We start from the raw sequence: 17,142 nt of genomic DNA, 5'->3' as shown, positions 1-17,142 counted from the left end.
ATATGCTCCCTCCTGACCATGTCTATCAAATTTCCCTACGGTGGATGTGCCTGAGCCACTTCACAGATAATGATGAGAATGTATAGTCATTGATTCATACAGCACAGAAACAGACTCTTCAGTCCAGCAAGTCCATGCCAACCACAATAAAATTGTCCCACCTGTCTGCGCTTGGCCCATATCCTTCCAAACCGTTTTTTTTAGCTATGTACTTATTCAAATGTCCTTTAAATGTTGTAACTGTATCTGCATCCACCACTTCCTCTGAAAGCTCATTCCGCACATGAACCACTCTGTGTAAAAATATACAGCCTAGTCTTGAAATAATGTCAGGAAGCATTTCTTCTCAAACTAGATAGTGGAATTCTAGACTTTTTTTTCCCTCAAAGGCCTATTGATATTAAATCAATTGAAAAAAATCATGATTGTGGGCAGTCAAATAACCTCACTACCTGGTCATCTTTCATGGTCACATCTAGTTATAGTGTGAGTTTGATAAAGATTGCTGGTCAATTTTTTTTCTTGAATTGAGACAATAAATGAAATCAATATCAATTGGTTATTTTTGTCAGAGCCCTTTAAACCTTATTACAGACTCTAGATCCAAAGTTGAGAATTAATGGAATAAGCCATGAGGAAAAGACATCTGCTCTTTTCTAATATCACTTGGGATCTTTTGCATTCAATTTGATATTGCATTGAAAAATACATAACCATCAATTCTAGACCAGATTATCAGTGTGTAGTGTGTGCTCAAGTCTCTGAAGTGGAGGTTGGGAGGTTATAGAATCGAGGTGAACCAGGCAGGCAGTACAGGAGTTTCCTGAGATGATCTTGCTTGCTAATCAGTTTTCCGTTTTGTATGCTGGTGGGAGCAGTGCAGTCACAACCAAGGACACAGCATCATGGCTGATTCAGTTGTATCGGAGGGGGAGGAAGAGGAGTGACAAAGCTATCGTGATAGGAAATTCCTTAGTCAGGGGATCAGGTGATTCAGTAACAGTAATGTGACTCCAGGATGGTGTGTAAGCACTCTGGTGCCTGGATCAATGATATCAGGGAACAGCTGCAGGATATCCTTCTGACTGAAAGTAAACAGCTCAAAATCATGGTCTACATTGGTAATAATGATATTGGTAAGAAGAGACATAAGTTTCTGAAAGCAGAGTTAGAAAGGAAACTAAAAATCAGGATCTCAAGAGCATCGGATTAGAATGATTGGTGGATTGAACAGTTTAAGAATTGTTCTAGCAGGGAGGAGATCAGATTTCTGAGGCATTGCAACCTGTTCTAGAGCAGACTGATACAAAGTGGATGGGTTACACATTAAAAGGATTAGGCCAGCATCCTCACACGTATACTTGTTAGTGCTCTTGGGTAAGGTAAAATGAGCCATCAGAGGTGTGGGAACCCTGAAGTGTAGCTCAAATTCAAAGGAAATAAAGCTGGTAACAGGAAGTAGAAAAGTGACAGATGAAATTAGTAGGTGGAAAAAGAGAGTCAAACATCAACTAAGCTTGGAATGCAGAATATTACAAAGAAATCAAAGTTAAGCACACTTTAACTGAAGACACATAGTATTTGCAACAAGGTAGATTATTTAAAGGCACAAATAGAAGTAAATAGGTCTAATTCCAATATAGGAACATGGTTGCACACTGACCAAGATGAACAACATGATGACATTCAAAGGCAGAGGGAAAAGAAAGAAATGGAGCTGATGTTGTGCTAATAATAAGGGTTGGGATCAGTATCTTAGTAAGGATGGATCTCAGTTCAGGTGAACAAAAAGTAAAATCTGTTTGCCTAAATGGCATCCTCATCATTTTTACACTCTGTCCTCTGATTCTAGAACCCCCAATTAGGAGAAGTAACTTAGGGGAAGCATACTCTATTTGTCCCATTCAGTGATTTGTAGGTTTGAGTGAGATCACCTTTCATTCTTTGAATTTCTCGAGGATATAGGCCCAAATTGCCCAATTTCCCTTTATAGGCAAGTCCGACCATTCTGGGAACAAGTCTGGTGAACCTTTGTTGCATTTCCCTAATGGCAATAATATCCTACTTGAGGTAAGGGAGGCAATGGCCTAGTGGCAATATTGCTGGACTGCTAATCCAGAGAACAGCTAATGTTCTGGGGATCTGGATTCGAATCCTGCCATGGCAGATGGTGGAATTTGAATTCTATAAATATCTGGAATTAGGAGTCTAATGATGACTACAAATCCATTGTCGATTGTTGGAAAAACCCATCTGGTTCACTAATGTCCTTTAGGGAAGGAAACTGCCATCCTTACCTGGTCTGGCCTACATGTGACTCCAGACCCACAGCAATGTGGTTGACTCTTAATTGACCTCTGGGCAATATATGAGTAATAAATGCTGCCTAGCCAGCGATGCCCTCATCCTGTGAATAAATAACGGAAAAAAAGAAAAAACTCATGTGGTAATCCTTGTGCATTCTAACCAACATCCTTTAAAATTAATGTAAAACTTCATTTCTTTCGTACTCTAATGCTTTATCGATAAAGTCTAACATTCCATTAGCCTTCTTAATAGCTTGTTGCACCTGCAAATTAGCCTTCAGTGGCTTATTACAAGAACATCCAGATCCCTTGGTACGTCAACACTTTCCAACTGCTTATCATTTCAGAAATGCACTGCATATGTGTTCCTTCTACTAAAGTGGATAACCTCACATTTTTCAATGTTATATGCAATATGCTATGTTCTTTCCCACTCATTAACCCTGTCCAAATCCTCCTGAAGCTACTTTACATTTTTCTCACTGCACACCTTCCTGTTTAGTTTTGTATTATTTGCAAATTTGAAAATATCACAGTTGGTCTGCACCTCCAAATCACTGATACATTTTTGAAAGTCTGGGACTCAAGCACTTATCCTATGTTACACCATGAGTACACCCTGCATGACTAGTTGTAGAATGGGCACCACCAAATGGATAAAGAACAAAGAGCCAGTGGCAGAAAACCTGAGGAAGTATCCTAATGGAGGAACTTAAAGACAGTTCCACTGCATGGGCTGGAAGGAAAGAAATGACAATGGATCAAGCCAATGGCAAAGTCTTGTTGTCTATTGTCCTACATTGGATTGGTGAAACTAAGTCTAAGTTAATATACATAGAACATAGAACATAGAACATTACAGCGCAGTACAGGCCCTTCGGCCCTCGATGTTGCGCCGACCTGTGAAACCAATCTGAAGCCCATCTAACCTAAACTATTCCATTATCATCCATATGTTTATCCAATGACCATTTAAATGCCCTTAAAGTTGGCGAGTCTACTACTTTTGCAGGCAGGGCATTCCACGCCCTTACTACTCTCTGAGTAAAGAACCTACCTCTGACATCTGTCCTATATCTATCACCCCTCAATTTAAAGCTATGTCCCCTTGTGCTAGCCATCACCATCCGAGGAAAAAGCCTCCCACTGTTCACCTTATCTAATCCTCTGATCATCTTGTATGTCTCTATCAAGTCACCTCTTAACCTTCTTCTCTCTAACGAAAACAGCCTCAAGACCCTCAGCCTTTCCTCATAAGACCTTCCCTCCATACCAGGCAACATCCTGGTAAATCTCCTCTGCACCCTTTCCAATGCTTCCACATCCTTCCTATAATGCGGTGACCAGAACTGTACGCAATACTCCAAGTGCGGCCGCACCAGAGTTTTGTACATGATTAAGAAGTATACGAGTAGGTGAGCAACATTTTGATTTAGTGGAAGCACATACAACCTGTAATGTTAGTAACAATTTTAAGAGAGAAAGAAAAGAATTTTAACTTTTATCAGTGTGGACATAGGAATATATATGTGAAGAATTTGCACTCTGCTGAGATGATAAGATCCTGATGCTACACAGTTCTGGGGACACAAGGCTTTTGTGACATGTATATAAGAGTAGAGACTTAATTTGGGCTGTCCAACTCTGAGCAATCTTTTCTCACCCTTTCCCGTTTCCTGTGGAAGTGGGATACAGCCTGTTTTATCACTACCTGCTGAGTTCCCATCTTCCTTTGAATACCCAAACTGTGATCACAGAAGAGAGAAAATTTGGCTGCCTTGTTTTTCCTAATACAGCATAAAATCTCTTCATTATAAAAATTACTTTTACAATTCTCTTGTCTTTGCATTTGTTGTGTCTCCAATGTGCATAGAAAACGCTCATTCTAAATTATTGTACTGAAATGACCTTTCTAAATTCAGCAATTAGTATTAGCATTCAAAGTTAAACTTTATTTGTTTGCTCAAAGAGCAATATTAATGAATTTTCAGTAATTTCCTGCACTTCTTTATTTAAGTTGTATGATGTTAAGGATTAAAATCATACGTGATAGATATTTATGCTGTGTATTTTGCATGTTAAAATTGTTTTTAAGCACTTAAAAGAGCTTTAGCAAAATGACCCAGAGGAGTTAGAGAGTGTTTAAAATTTATTACAAAGTTGCTTGTTTTGTCGGTGCTGTCAGGAAGATTAATGAAGTAGTGGAAAGGGTGTAATCAGTTATGATGATGCTTGACCTGGAGGATAATCGTGGTCATGTGATAGATACTGCAGTATAACCATTTTATTTCTTCTAACAGATAACAAGCCTATAGCCTAGAAATTACTTTGAGCAATGAGCACTTAATGCAGTTATATCAGATTCCCTTCACTCGCTTTTTGCAACTTTAATGGAGACATTAACCTATTTAATTAAAATAGACCACCTCTTTCAATAGAGAAAAGACAAATTTGTATGAGTTTATTCTATGTTTGTAAGCTTATATCCTGAGTACATGTCAGTAACCTAAGTTTTGTCTAACACCTAACATAGTAGTACTTTTTGTTTCGTCCCTCCAAAATTCCAATTGATTTTTCTATCTTACTCTCCTTTCTCAAAGACAATGATTGAAAACTTCATAGTTACAAGACCCTCCAGTATTTTGCTTAAGTGGCTATTCTTCATGTGTGGATCTAGTCAACATGTACAAAAGGCTACTCCATCTTATGGGGCATCCAAATCAAATCCTCTTTAGACATCCATTGATCAGTAGCAGGAATTGTTCCTTGTCTTACCTTTGCAAGCACTGGTAACTATAAGTAAGGTGCTCCAGAAGGAAGAAAACAGAAATTGCTGGAAAAAGAAACTCAGATGTCTGGCAGCATCCGTGGAGAGAAAGCAGAGGTTTCGGTTCCAGTGACCCCTCTTCAAAACACCCTGACTGAGATCAGTGACCTCAGTAAGAAATTGAGGATGTTCCTGGTCTCTGTGCCTGCGTGCTGTAACAATTATTCAGTCACCTACTCAACTAGCAATGGATCTTTCCAAGTATAATAATGAATTGCTTGATATATGAGTATAAAATGCTTTTATTTCCTTTGAAACCACCTTTTGTTTATCCTCCCCCCTACATTTTATCCTTAGATATTTATGTTGAAAGATTGTTTTATGTTGGGCAAATCCTATTATCTATTTGAACTCAATTATGAAATCTATATTAATTTTGCCCCATTGTGCACACTGCATCATTAACTATTTTTACAATAACTCCTGTAGACAGTTCATCTTGAATTTCATGAAGAGCTATTTGGATGTTGAACACAAAGAAAGGTGAGGTTTCTGAAGTATTCAAATTTAGTATATTGTTCTGGCTTGTCCATATTGTTTATATTAGAAAGATAGAAAATTGGAGCAGGAGTAGGCCATTTGACCTTTCAAACCTACTTCCCCCACTCAGTATGATCAAGGCTGATCATTCAACTCAACAACCCTGTTCCTACTTTCTCCCCATACCCTTTGATCCCTTCAACCCTTATGTCTCCTGTCTTCGAAATATTCAGTGTCCTGGTCTCAACTGCTGTCTGTGGCAGAGAATTCCACAGGCTCGCTGCTCTCTGAGTGAAGAAATTCTCCTCGTCTGAGTCTTAAATAACCTACCCTGTAACCTTAAACAATGACGCTATGTTCTGGACTCCGCTGTCATTGGTAACACCCTTTGTCTGTTTAAAAAAAAACCGGAAAGAACTGTGGATGCTGGAAATCAGGAACAAGAGCAAAAATCACCGGAAAAACTCAGCATCTTTGGATAGAAAAGAGAGTTAAAGCTTCAGGTCCAGTGACCCTTATTCAGAAGCTTCCTGTGTTCACCTTGTTAAAATTTTAAAATTTTCTATGAGATCCCACCTCATTCTTCTAAACTCCAGTGATGATAGTCCTAACAAATCCAATCTCTGTTCACATGTCAATCCTTTCATCCCAGGAACAGTGTCAAACAAGTTGTGTACTAATTACAACATTTAAAAGGCATCTGGATGTGTATATGAATAGGAAGGGTTTCGAGGGATATGAGCCAAATGCTGGTAAATAGGACTAGATTTATTTAGGATATCTGGTCGGCATGGACGAGTTGGACTGAACGGTCTGTTTCCATGCTGTATTTCTCTATGACTCTAAAGAAGTGGACAGGAAAATTATTATATGTGTTTCTTTTTCACTCACGGGGAGTGGGCATCACTGATTGGGCCAGCATTTATTGGCCATCTATAGTTCCCTGTGAGAAGGTGGTAGTGACCTGTCTCCTTCTAAATTAAAATGCTGCACATCTATTTTGTCACCTTATAGACTCATACATATTCACAGCATGGATGAGGCCTTTATCCAATCATGTCCTGGCCAGTCACGAAAGATCTGACTGCATTAATTTTATTTGCCAGCATTTGCCTGACAAATCTGACTATAGCAATGCAATGTATATCTAAATACTGTTTCATTGTTGTTCATTGGGAAGGAATGACCCAGTGGTCATGCTCCATGTTAGTATCAATGACATAATTAGAAATAGGAAAGAAGTTCTGCTTTATTTAGGTGTTAAATTGAAAAAGTAGAACCTCAAAGACAATGAAAGTGAAAGTCACCATAGCCCCAGTAGACCATTGGCTGCTCTTTCATTAGAGACAGACAACTGATGATGGGTTTAACCTGAGGGTTACCATGCCTCAGGAGAGAGGTGAGTTTGAGCACAGACTATAAGAAGTGCCATGACAGAAAGAAGTACCTGACTTGATAGCACATATTGAAGTGAACAGATATGATCTGATAAACACTAAAGAGACATGGCTGCCAGATGCATTCTGTATGTTGAGTGGTATATGATATTCAAGAAGAATAGGAGGCTAGGCAAAGGTAGAGGGACAGTACTCTTTAACAAGGATATTATTGGTGAACAGTTAAAGATAAGTTGGTTCAGGGGATTAGATCAGGGTGCAGATAAGAAAAAATCAGAGAAATGTGTGAATGATCTACAGTCCCCTAAAGACTCATTGCAATGTAGGAAGAAATATACTAAAATAAATATTGAGTGCTTGTGATGAAGGGTTCCTGTAGTCATGGGTGAGTTGAATTTCTGTCTAGTAATTTACATGCATTAGTAATGGTAGCCTTGATGAGGAGATTATAGAATGCTTTCAAGACAGCTTCTTAGAGTAGCACATTTTGGAACTAATGTGCAGTTTATACTAGACTTGGTATTGTGTAATCTAACAGATTAATTCATTATTTCAGAGTGGAGGTGTGTCTAGGGAGCAGCAATTATAATTTGATTGAATTTTACATCCAGTTCAAAACGGAGAAGAGTAGGTCAAAGTTTAATACTTTAAACATAAATGCAGGAGTCCATGGCAGGAACAGCACCTGACATAACAAAAAATGAGCTGCCAGCCTGTAAAGGTACAAAATCGAGAATACTTGTGTATCACACAACACAAACAGCAAGTCATTGAATGGGACAAGGGATATAAGGGCCACATCCAGTCTTCAATGGATAGACAATTAACAAATGCAGAAAGCTCCACAAATATTCCAATCCTCAATGTTGACGGAGCCCAACACAATGATGCAAAAGACACAGTTCAAGCACTTGCAACAACCTTCAGATAGAAGTGCCAGTGGATGATTCATCTTGGATCCTGCCTGAGGACTCCAGTTGCACAGATGCCCATCTTCAGCTCATTCGACTCACTCCATAACATCAAGAAATGGCTGGAGGTGAATGATATTCCAAAGACAATTGGTCCTGACAACATTCTGGGAATAGAATTGAAAACCAAAAAATGATCCAGACTTATTTACTGTAGCAACCATGGATATATAGTCCACAGAACTAGGAGATGTCCTTATTCAAGTAAATTGATGGATCATGAAAACCATTCTATTTTATGCTGAGATATTTAACCAAAATTGAACAGAGGCATGTGCACATACAGAAGGCAGGGTTAGCACATGGCAGTGTGAAAAATTCATTAACTATCTCATGTGACTGAAATTTCGGGTTGAGACAGATCACAAGCCTTTGGTAACATTGTTGGGATCAAAAGAATCTCAGAGATATCTCTATGCATATAAACCTTAGGCTGATGAGATGAGAATATGGAATAACCTGAGATCCAGACAAAGTACAAGTAACAGCAGATATATTCTCAAGAGTAGCAGTGCATTAGCTCAAAAATAAGAGGTTATCCTTGTAGAAGCAGAGTCTGCATCAATAACTGTACTTTACCAGCAACTGAAGGCAAATTCAGACAAATTTGTGTAGCTCAATAGCCTGACCAAACTTGGATAAAGGTCAGACATTTCTGTCTGCAAGGATGGTTGAAATATTATACAGCAGACTAAGTGCTGAAAAGGTACTATGAAGAAAAAGAATTCTTGACAATTGCAGAAGATTTATTACTGAATGACTATAAAGTAGTTATGCTAACATTGATACAAAGAGAAATCCTACAGAATTTCTATGGGGAGTATTTAGGTATCACAAGGGGCAGAGTAATAGAACAACAATTATTGTGGTGGTCAGGCTTATCAAAAAAAACATGCAGGATTACATTTTGTTGTGCCAAACAGATGCTATACATAGCCATGTGCCTACAGAGACAATGTTTTCAATAAGAGTCCTGTAAAGGCCATGAGAAAGGCTGGAAATGGATTTGTTTGATTTTAGAGGAAGATGCATTTTGACCTAATTCAAACATGTCAGCAAGGAACAAGAGTAGGCCACTCAACCTTTTGAGCTCAACCTTTCTTCAGAACTCTAAAGAAGAGTCATACCAGACTTGAAATGTTAACTATGTTTCTCTTTCACGGATGCTGCTTAACCACCTGAGTTTGTCCAGGATTCTCTGCGTTTGCCTCTACATCCTGGTTTTCTGAATTTGTTTTATTCTCTTGTGGGACATGTATGTCCCTGGCTAGGTCAGCATTTATTGCCCAGACCTGGATGCCTCGAGAAGGTGGTGAGAAACTGCCTCCTTGAAACATTGCAGTAGATATGCTGTAGTTCAGCACTTTTTATTATGCTAATATCACCTTTAATTAACAGAACCACTCCTCAACCATTTCTTATCTTCCTTCCAAATGTCCCTTCAATATTCAGGTCCCAACCTACATATTGGCTGGGTAAATGTAACCATCGCAAGTAGCATGGAAGATGAATTCCTGGAGTATGTATGAGAATTTCTGGAGAATACATTGAAGAATTGACTGTGGACTGGGCTAAAATAAATACAAAATACTGTGGATGTTGGAGATGCAGCAGCATCTGTAGAAAGAGAAGCAGCATTGACGTCTTGCGTTCAATATCATTCTTCTTTGGATCTGTTCTGAAGACAAGTCATTGGGCTTGAAACCTTAACGCAGTTTCTCTCTCCACAGATGCTACCAGGCTTGCTGAGTTCCGTCAGCAATTTCAGTTTTTATTACACAAGTTCCTTGGTTGCCTTGCATTCCTGGGGGATTTTTGTAATTTTCTCATTGAAGACAGCTACAAAATAATTGTTTAGCTTACATAAGGACATACGAACTCACAAGTTAGGAGCTCTTTGGAGTTCGGAAGAAGATTCATATTGGATGCAAAATGTTAGTTCTTTCTCTCTCCACGGACGCTGCCAGACCTGCTGAGTTTCTCCAGCACCTTTTATTTTTGTTTTTGATCTCCAGCATCTGAGTAATTTGTTTTTATTAAAGGGACTTGTGGCACTGAGGAACATTAAAAAAAATAGTCTTGGTAAGGAGGTAAAGTGCTTGAAAAGTTAACTGGATTAAAAGTCCAGATGAGCTGTACACCAGAGTGTTGAAGAGATGGATTCTATAGGTTCTGAAGAGTTCTCTGACTCTTGCAATGTAGCAAATGTAAATAATAGTTTAAATAGAGAAGAAGGGTGAGACTAGAGGATTTTTTAGTTAAATGTCAGTAGTAGGAAAAATATTGGAATATATTATAACAGATGATAGAATAGTTGAATTAGGTGGAGTGAACATTGGTTTATGAAAGGGAAATCAAGTTTTTTGAACCTGTTGGAGTTTTTATGAGGATGATACTCAACTCATACGTAAAGGAGAAGCAGTTCTTAGAAAGTTTTTTACAAGATCCCACAAAGGAGGTCAAAACAAAATTAGAATGCAAGAAATTAGAAGAATTATATTCGTATGGATTGAGAATTAATAAACAGAGAGAAAATAGAGAGAAGAATAGACACACTATTTTCAGGATGGCAGCAAGATAGTGCATGGGCCAGTGCTCAGGCTTCAGTTGTTCATAATCTATATAAATGATTTGGGTGTGGGACCTATTGTGATATTTTCACATTTGCTGGTGATATAAAACTAGGTGGGATTGTGAGTTGTGAGAAAAATACAAAAAGGTTTGAAGGGTACTTGGAGAGACTAAGTGAATGGGCAAGGACCTGATAGATGGGCTATAAGGTGACTAAACGTGAAGCTATTCACTTTGCTGGAAAAAGTAAAAAAGATAGGCTATTTGTTAAATGGTGAGAGGTTGAGAATTGCAGTGTTCAAAGGGACCCAGGTATCCTTCTTTATGAGTCACTGAAAACTAGCCATAGCTGCTGTTAACATTTAGGAAGACAAATTATATATTGCCCTTCATTGCGAGGAGATCTGAATACAGAAGTAAAGGTGACTTGCTCCAGTTGTATAGAGCATTGGTGAGACTGCACATGGAGTACTGTGTGCTGTTTTGGCCTCTTTATCAAAGGATATCCATGCTTACCATGGTGGGAATGAAACAGAGCTTCACCTGACTAATCCCCAGACTAGCAGATTTGACTTATGAGGAGAATTTTAGAAAACTGGACCTGTATTCTCTAGAATTTCAAAGAATGAGAGGCGATCTTCTTGAAAGTTAAGAAATTCTGACACAGAATGTGACTGCTTGGGTGTAGGATATTTCCCCTGGCTGGAAAGCCTAAAGTCAGGGGCATAATCTCGGATAAGGAGTAAGCCATTTCAGACTGAGATGAGGAAGAATTTCTTCACTCAGAGCATGATGAATCTTTGGAATTCCTACCTCAGAGGGTAGAAGAAGCTCAATCTGTTAGCGTATTCAAACAAAAATTGATATATTTTTGGAGCAAAATGAAATCAAGTGTACTGTGGAAAAATGGTATTAAATTAGATGTACAGCTATGATTTAATCCCATGGCAGAAGGGACTGAATGGCCTACTCCTTTTTCTCTGTTCCTATGTTCACATTTGTTGTCTGATGTTGAAGCAATTCTGTACCCCAACATCTTTTTCTCCAAAGGGACCAGTTTGAATTTGATTTAGTCATTTCATATGTGCCAGTTTCTCTGTTAGTATTACTTTGTTATCCATGATTTTTTTAAAAGGTTATCTTCTGGATAGTTTACTTGCTGTTTTAAATTTACCTTTGATGTACTTATACCAAACATTTTCCAGTGCTCCTCAGTCTTGCACTGACTCATGCTGTATCTGCTGTCTTACCTTGATGAATCTCAATGTTAAACTAAGTGTTTCTGGTTGAAACCATGAAACATTGTTAAACCAAACCACAGCAGTTTTCAATGTCTTCACTCCATACTCCTGAACTATTGCACATTTGTAGCCACATTTTTGGCTTTGCTTTTCTTTTCTGCTTTAAAGTGCCTACTAGTAATGGCACTTGGATTGGCATGGTTCAATTTTTCTGTTATTTTAAGCCACCCTTTCTAGGAAACAAGCTGTCCCAATGCTGCTTGTCTAGCATACTCTTAAATTATCTTGATTTGCCCCTTTTACAAGATCTGGTAACCAGATTCTAACCATTGCTCAGTTCTGATTTGCTGGATTGGGATTTTCGTTCACGACTGTAGTCCAGTTTAAATGCTTTTGAAACCTGATTTTCTGACGCGATGCCTCCACTTCATCTATGGAGCTGTCTTGGAGTTCTTCACTGCCTCTTCCTGAGTCATGCAGCTTTGGTGCCGTGTTTCGCAGGTCTGACTTTTCAACCTTCTTTAAAGTTATTATTCAAAGGTCTTCTTCATTCTTCACTTCTGCCACCATGCTGTCTGGTAGGAATCACTATGTGTTATGCTTAGTTAGTCCAGCTTTGATAGGTTTAGACAATAACCAGTTCATCACATTTTAAGGAAATATATTAAACTTAACAAATCCGATTCCTCTACTGAAGTCTTAGCTAATTCCCTGTCTGAGGATCTCTCTCCTATGTGATCTCTTCCACCATCACGGTGGGCGTTATTACTCACAGTGCCTGACATTAACCTTTTCAAACTCTTATACCATATTGACTAAGTGAGTGTCAACAGGTTTTGTCACTCCACAGTATATTACAATTGATTTCAATCCTGCTCTCAACTGACATCTACATGTGTCCATTTCCACTGTATAGGAAGACATGGGAAGTCCTGGCTGAGTTTTCCACTCTTAGTGTAGGATTGTTGAGCCCAATTGTTTGTCAGCAAAAATCTGAAATCAAAACTGGCCCCTTCTAGTCTATGTGATCCAGCACCATATCTGGCAATGCTTTTACTGCTATACCACTGAGGAATCTCCTCACAGGATTGCTAAAAATGCTGCTTTTCATTCCTTCTATCCTTGGTCTCTTTCTTCATCTAAACAGTTGCTGTTTTAGAATGTTAAAATGAATAATGGTATTGGGAAATTAAGAATTGTAAATTGGTTTATCTGTTTCTGAAGTGCTTTGGCACGTGTGACCATTTATCTAATGGATGCAGAAATCTTATAATATTATTCTTAAGTTATTTTTAAACATGTTTATTGAATTTTTAAGTTTATTTTTAATCACAAATTGAAGAAATAATATTATTAGTTTAAAAGAAGACACTTTTCAGCTTCCTAAAATGCATAATGATTTCTATTGATTAAAACAATCTTGCACGGAAAGATGAAAACATTTTCATTTTGAACCAGGTAGATATCTAATAATTTAGATGATCAAAAAAAATTCATTTTTAAACTTGCATAACATTTTAATCTAATCTTTTCCTGCATGTCAGAATTTTTTCATTATCAACGACATCTGATATTCTCATTTCAAGCTTCTCACATCAACTACATTCACTGGGGTATATTTTCCTTCTAGCAAGTAGCTATTTTAGAACTTTTACTGTTTAGAAGTCTTTCATCACGAGGGATGTGTGCAAAATGTCTCTTTGAACCCACGTGGAAAATAAGCAATGGCATGAAATATTCTAAAAAGAATTCAATGCACTTTGATGCTGTTCAATATTATTGAAAACCAGCATTAAGACTGGATATGTGATTTGGGACAAAAATCAGGGTTCTGACGAAGGATCACCAGACCTGAAATGTTAACTAATTTCTCTTGACAGATGCTGCCAGACCTGCTGAGCTTTTCCAGCAATTTCTGTTTTTGTTTGATTTACAGCATCTGCAGTTCTTTCGGTTTTTAGTAAGTGATTTGGGAATCTGGTTGATGTTAAATACAAAATAAAAACATTTGCTCCTTGTATCAAAATACTGAAGTGATAAAGCCAAATAATTCAGTCTTCAAAATGCATTATTACTGTATCTGATTCACCCTACTCTTCTCACATTGACATGTATATTTATTCCCTTTAAATATTGTCCAAATTGACATTTTTAAAAAATAACAAGAAATTGCTGGTCTTATGAGAATCAGTCTGTTCACCCTGTTAGAAATTTGGCTGGATTAATAATTTAACAAATATGGAGGCGCTTGGCTTTTTACACTGCTGCATACCAGCATGTTCTTGATTCCCAATGGAACATGTATATAGATCAAAAGGAGTTATTTCCATTGAAAAGTCAATTTACATAGCAGTTGGACCAGTTGGTTCTTTATAACTTTTCTACCTCATAAAAGCCATCAGTCATACAGAGCCTTGGGACACGGTAAGGGCCAATCATTTAGAACCCTGGTTAAGCTATAAAGATGAAAAAAACATTAAAACTTCAAAATCCATTTTTAAGTGCAACTCAAAGATTTATCATAACCATAAAATATTTGGAAACATTGATACCCAGGTGTAAATTTTCATTCAGCTAAATAATTAAGAAAAATAAACTTTCACAGCATGTTTCTTTTCTTCAGCAATACTCAAATTCTGTCCTAAGTAGCTCTCCTCTTCTTGGCTTCAACATAAATCTAGCCATGACAAAATATGATTTTTTATTTGTAAGAATTACTACACACATATAGTGTTAACTAGGAGGTTAAATTTTCATGTCTGACTCCTACCATCTGTTGCTGTAGACTAGATTCAAAACATGGAACCAAATCATCACATTCTGTCAAGGTGTTAGTGATTGACATTAGTTTAAGGAGCTGAACCTTGAAAGGAACATATACATCATACCACACCAAAGGGACTATAAATAAAACCAGCGTAGATTACATATGGTTAATATATAGTATTTCAGAATTTATAATGAGTATCTTAACATTTAAAACAATGAATGCTCTTGAGAAGTTTTCTGATTCATTACATTAGTAAACGTGCAAGCTATTCCATGTGCTACATACCCACCCACACATGGAGTGACACTTTGTGCAAGCTCTTCTCTTCCAGTTGGCAATTGAAGGAATGAGGAAGGGAGGAGTTGCAAAATGCAGTGGCCTCAAAATTCAGAGCCCATTTTACTTACACTTCATGGACATTTAAACTTCTAAAATAGACAGCAGAAAACATGTGCATTTTATGGTTAGAAGTGCATATTGGCCACAGGAAACAATAAAAAATTATTTAAATTAGGATTTTGCAGGACCTGACCTCTTCCAGGGCCTGACTTGCTGAGCTGGACTTGCCAGCAACAGTTGTGGCAACTGGCAGACAGGGCCCTTTGCCTGTAATATTCGAGGGATCATACAAAGCTGACCGGTTGGTAGCTAGTTTGTAATTTCAGATTGCTGGTTAACTTTGATGTCTTTGATTCATATTATGATTCTGGTTTACCTGCCAAAAAGCAAATTCTGCTGATGTTGCACAGTGCTCAAACTATATAGTCACAGGTGGTTACATGGTGCTACTTTCAGGGCTGGATGACAGGAAGGGAGGCAATGAAGGGCAACAGAGACCAACATGAGCTGCTATAAGGGAGGAGGTTTTGCAGGCGAGGAGGAGGGCTCAGCTTCACTGAGAAGCAATGAACAGACACAAACCACTGTGGGCAAGCCAGGTTACTTGCTGCAGCCAAAACACAAACCTTAAACTATGGCAAGTAGGGCTCTGCCTGTGTTTGTCAAAATTACTGTGGCTTTTAGCTTTTTAGCCTCTGGCTCTTTTTAGGCTGTAACAGGTGGCATAGGCAACATATCCCAGATCGGAGTAATTGTGTCTAGGAGGTGACTAAGTCTCTACACAGGGAACAAAAACAGAAAGTGATGGTAAAGCTCAGCAGGTCTGGCAGCATGTGGGGAGAGAAATCAGCATTAACATTTCAGGTCGAGTAACCCTTCCTCAGAACCCTTTCAACACCAGGATCGGCTCCACCTTTCTAATGGACAAAGAAACCTATTAACAGAGTTCTGTGCTTCACCTGCTCACTACAAGGTGATAGAGACTGGCCCCACATTAACACTTATGCTCAGTACACCAACACATGTCCATCCCAGGCATACCGCATGACGCTTGGCATGAACTAGGACATAACTGCAGAAAGGCTTTCCCTCCTGAACCCGACAGACCCCCAAATTGGCCCCCAGTTCCTACCTCCAACACAGAGCCCGTGGAATGACCCCTGAATTGCTCCTTCAACTTGACCCCTCAAATCCCATCTCCCTGACTCCTAGTCCTGACTCCCAATCCACAAACCTCTCCCACTGTGACACATCGAATTTCCCCAATCTGGTTAGTCAGGTGGTACCACCACAGTAGGCCAAGGAGGAAGGGTCACCGGACCTGAAATGTTAACTCTGTTTTGCCCTTCACAGATGCTGCCAGACCTGCTGAGCTTTTCCAGCAACTTTGTATTTTGTAGGCCAAGGAGCTCACCCGATTCCTACTCAGGCAGTTTGCCACAGTCAGTCCTTAAGGTCAGGTGCAACTAGACACTACCCTGAGGAATTTCTGCAGAGATGTCCTGGAGTTGTGATCACTGTTCTCCAACAATCACAACCATCTTCCTATGTACCAGGCATGACTCCCACCAGTGGAGAGTTTGTTCCCCTGATACCCCTTGATTTCAGATTTGCTAGGGTTCCTTGATGCCACACTTGGTCGAATTTAGCCTCAGTGTCAAGGGCTGTCACTCTCACCTCATCCCTGGAATTCAGCTCTTTTGTCCATGTTTGAACCAAGGCTGTAATGAGGTCAGGGCCTGACCCTGGCAGAACCCAAATTGGGCATCACCTGAGCAGGTTATTGCTGAGCAGGTACTGCTTGATAGCACTGTTGATGACACTTTCCATCACTTTACTGATGATCGAGAGTAGACTGATGAGGCAGTAATTGGCCAGATTGGATTTGTCCTTTTTATGTACAGAACATACTTGGGCAATTTTCCACATTGTTGGGTAGATACCAGTGCTGTAACTGTACTGGAACGGCTTTGCTAGGGGAGCTGCAAGTTCTAGAACACAGGTCTTCAGTACTATTGCCAGAATACTGTCAGGGCCAATACCCTTGGGAACATCCAATATCTGCAACTGTTTTTTGACATCACATGGATTGATTTGAATTGGCTTAAGACTGGTACATGTGATGCTAGGGTCCACTGGAGGAGGCTGAGATGGATCATACACTTGGCACTTCTGGCTGAAGATTGCTATAAATGCTTCAGTTTTATCTTTTGCAATGATGCAATGGGCTCTTCCATTGG

The sequence above is a fragment of the Rhincodon typus genome, chromosome 4 (assembly GCF_021869965.1).
Source record: "Rhincodon typus isolate 14 chromosome 4, sRhiTyp1.1, whole genome shotgun sequence".
NCBI lineage: Eukaryota > Metazoa > Chordata > Chondrichthyes > Orectolobiformes > Rhincodontidae > Rhincodon > Rhincodon typus.
This window is presented reverse-complemented; position numbering follows the sequence as displayed.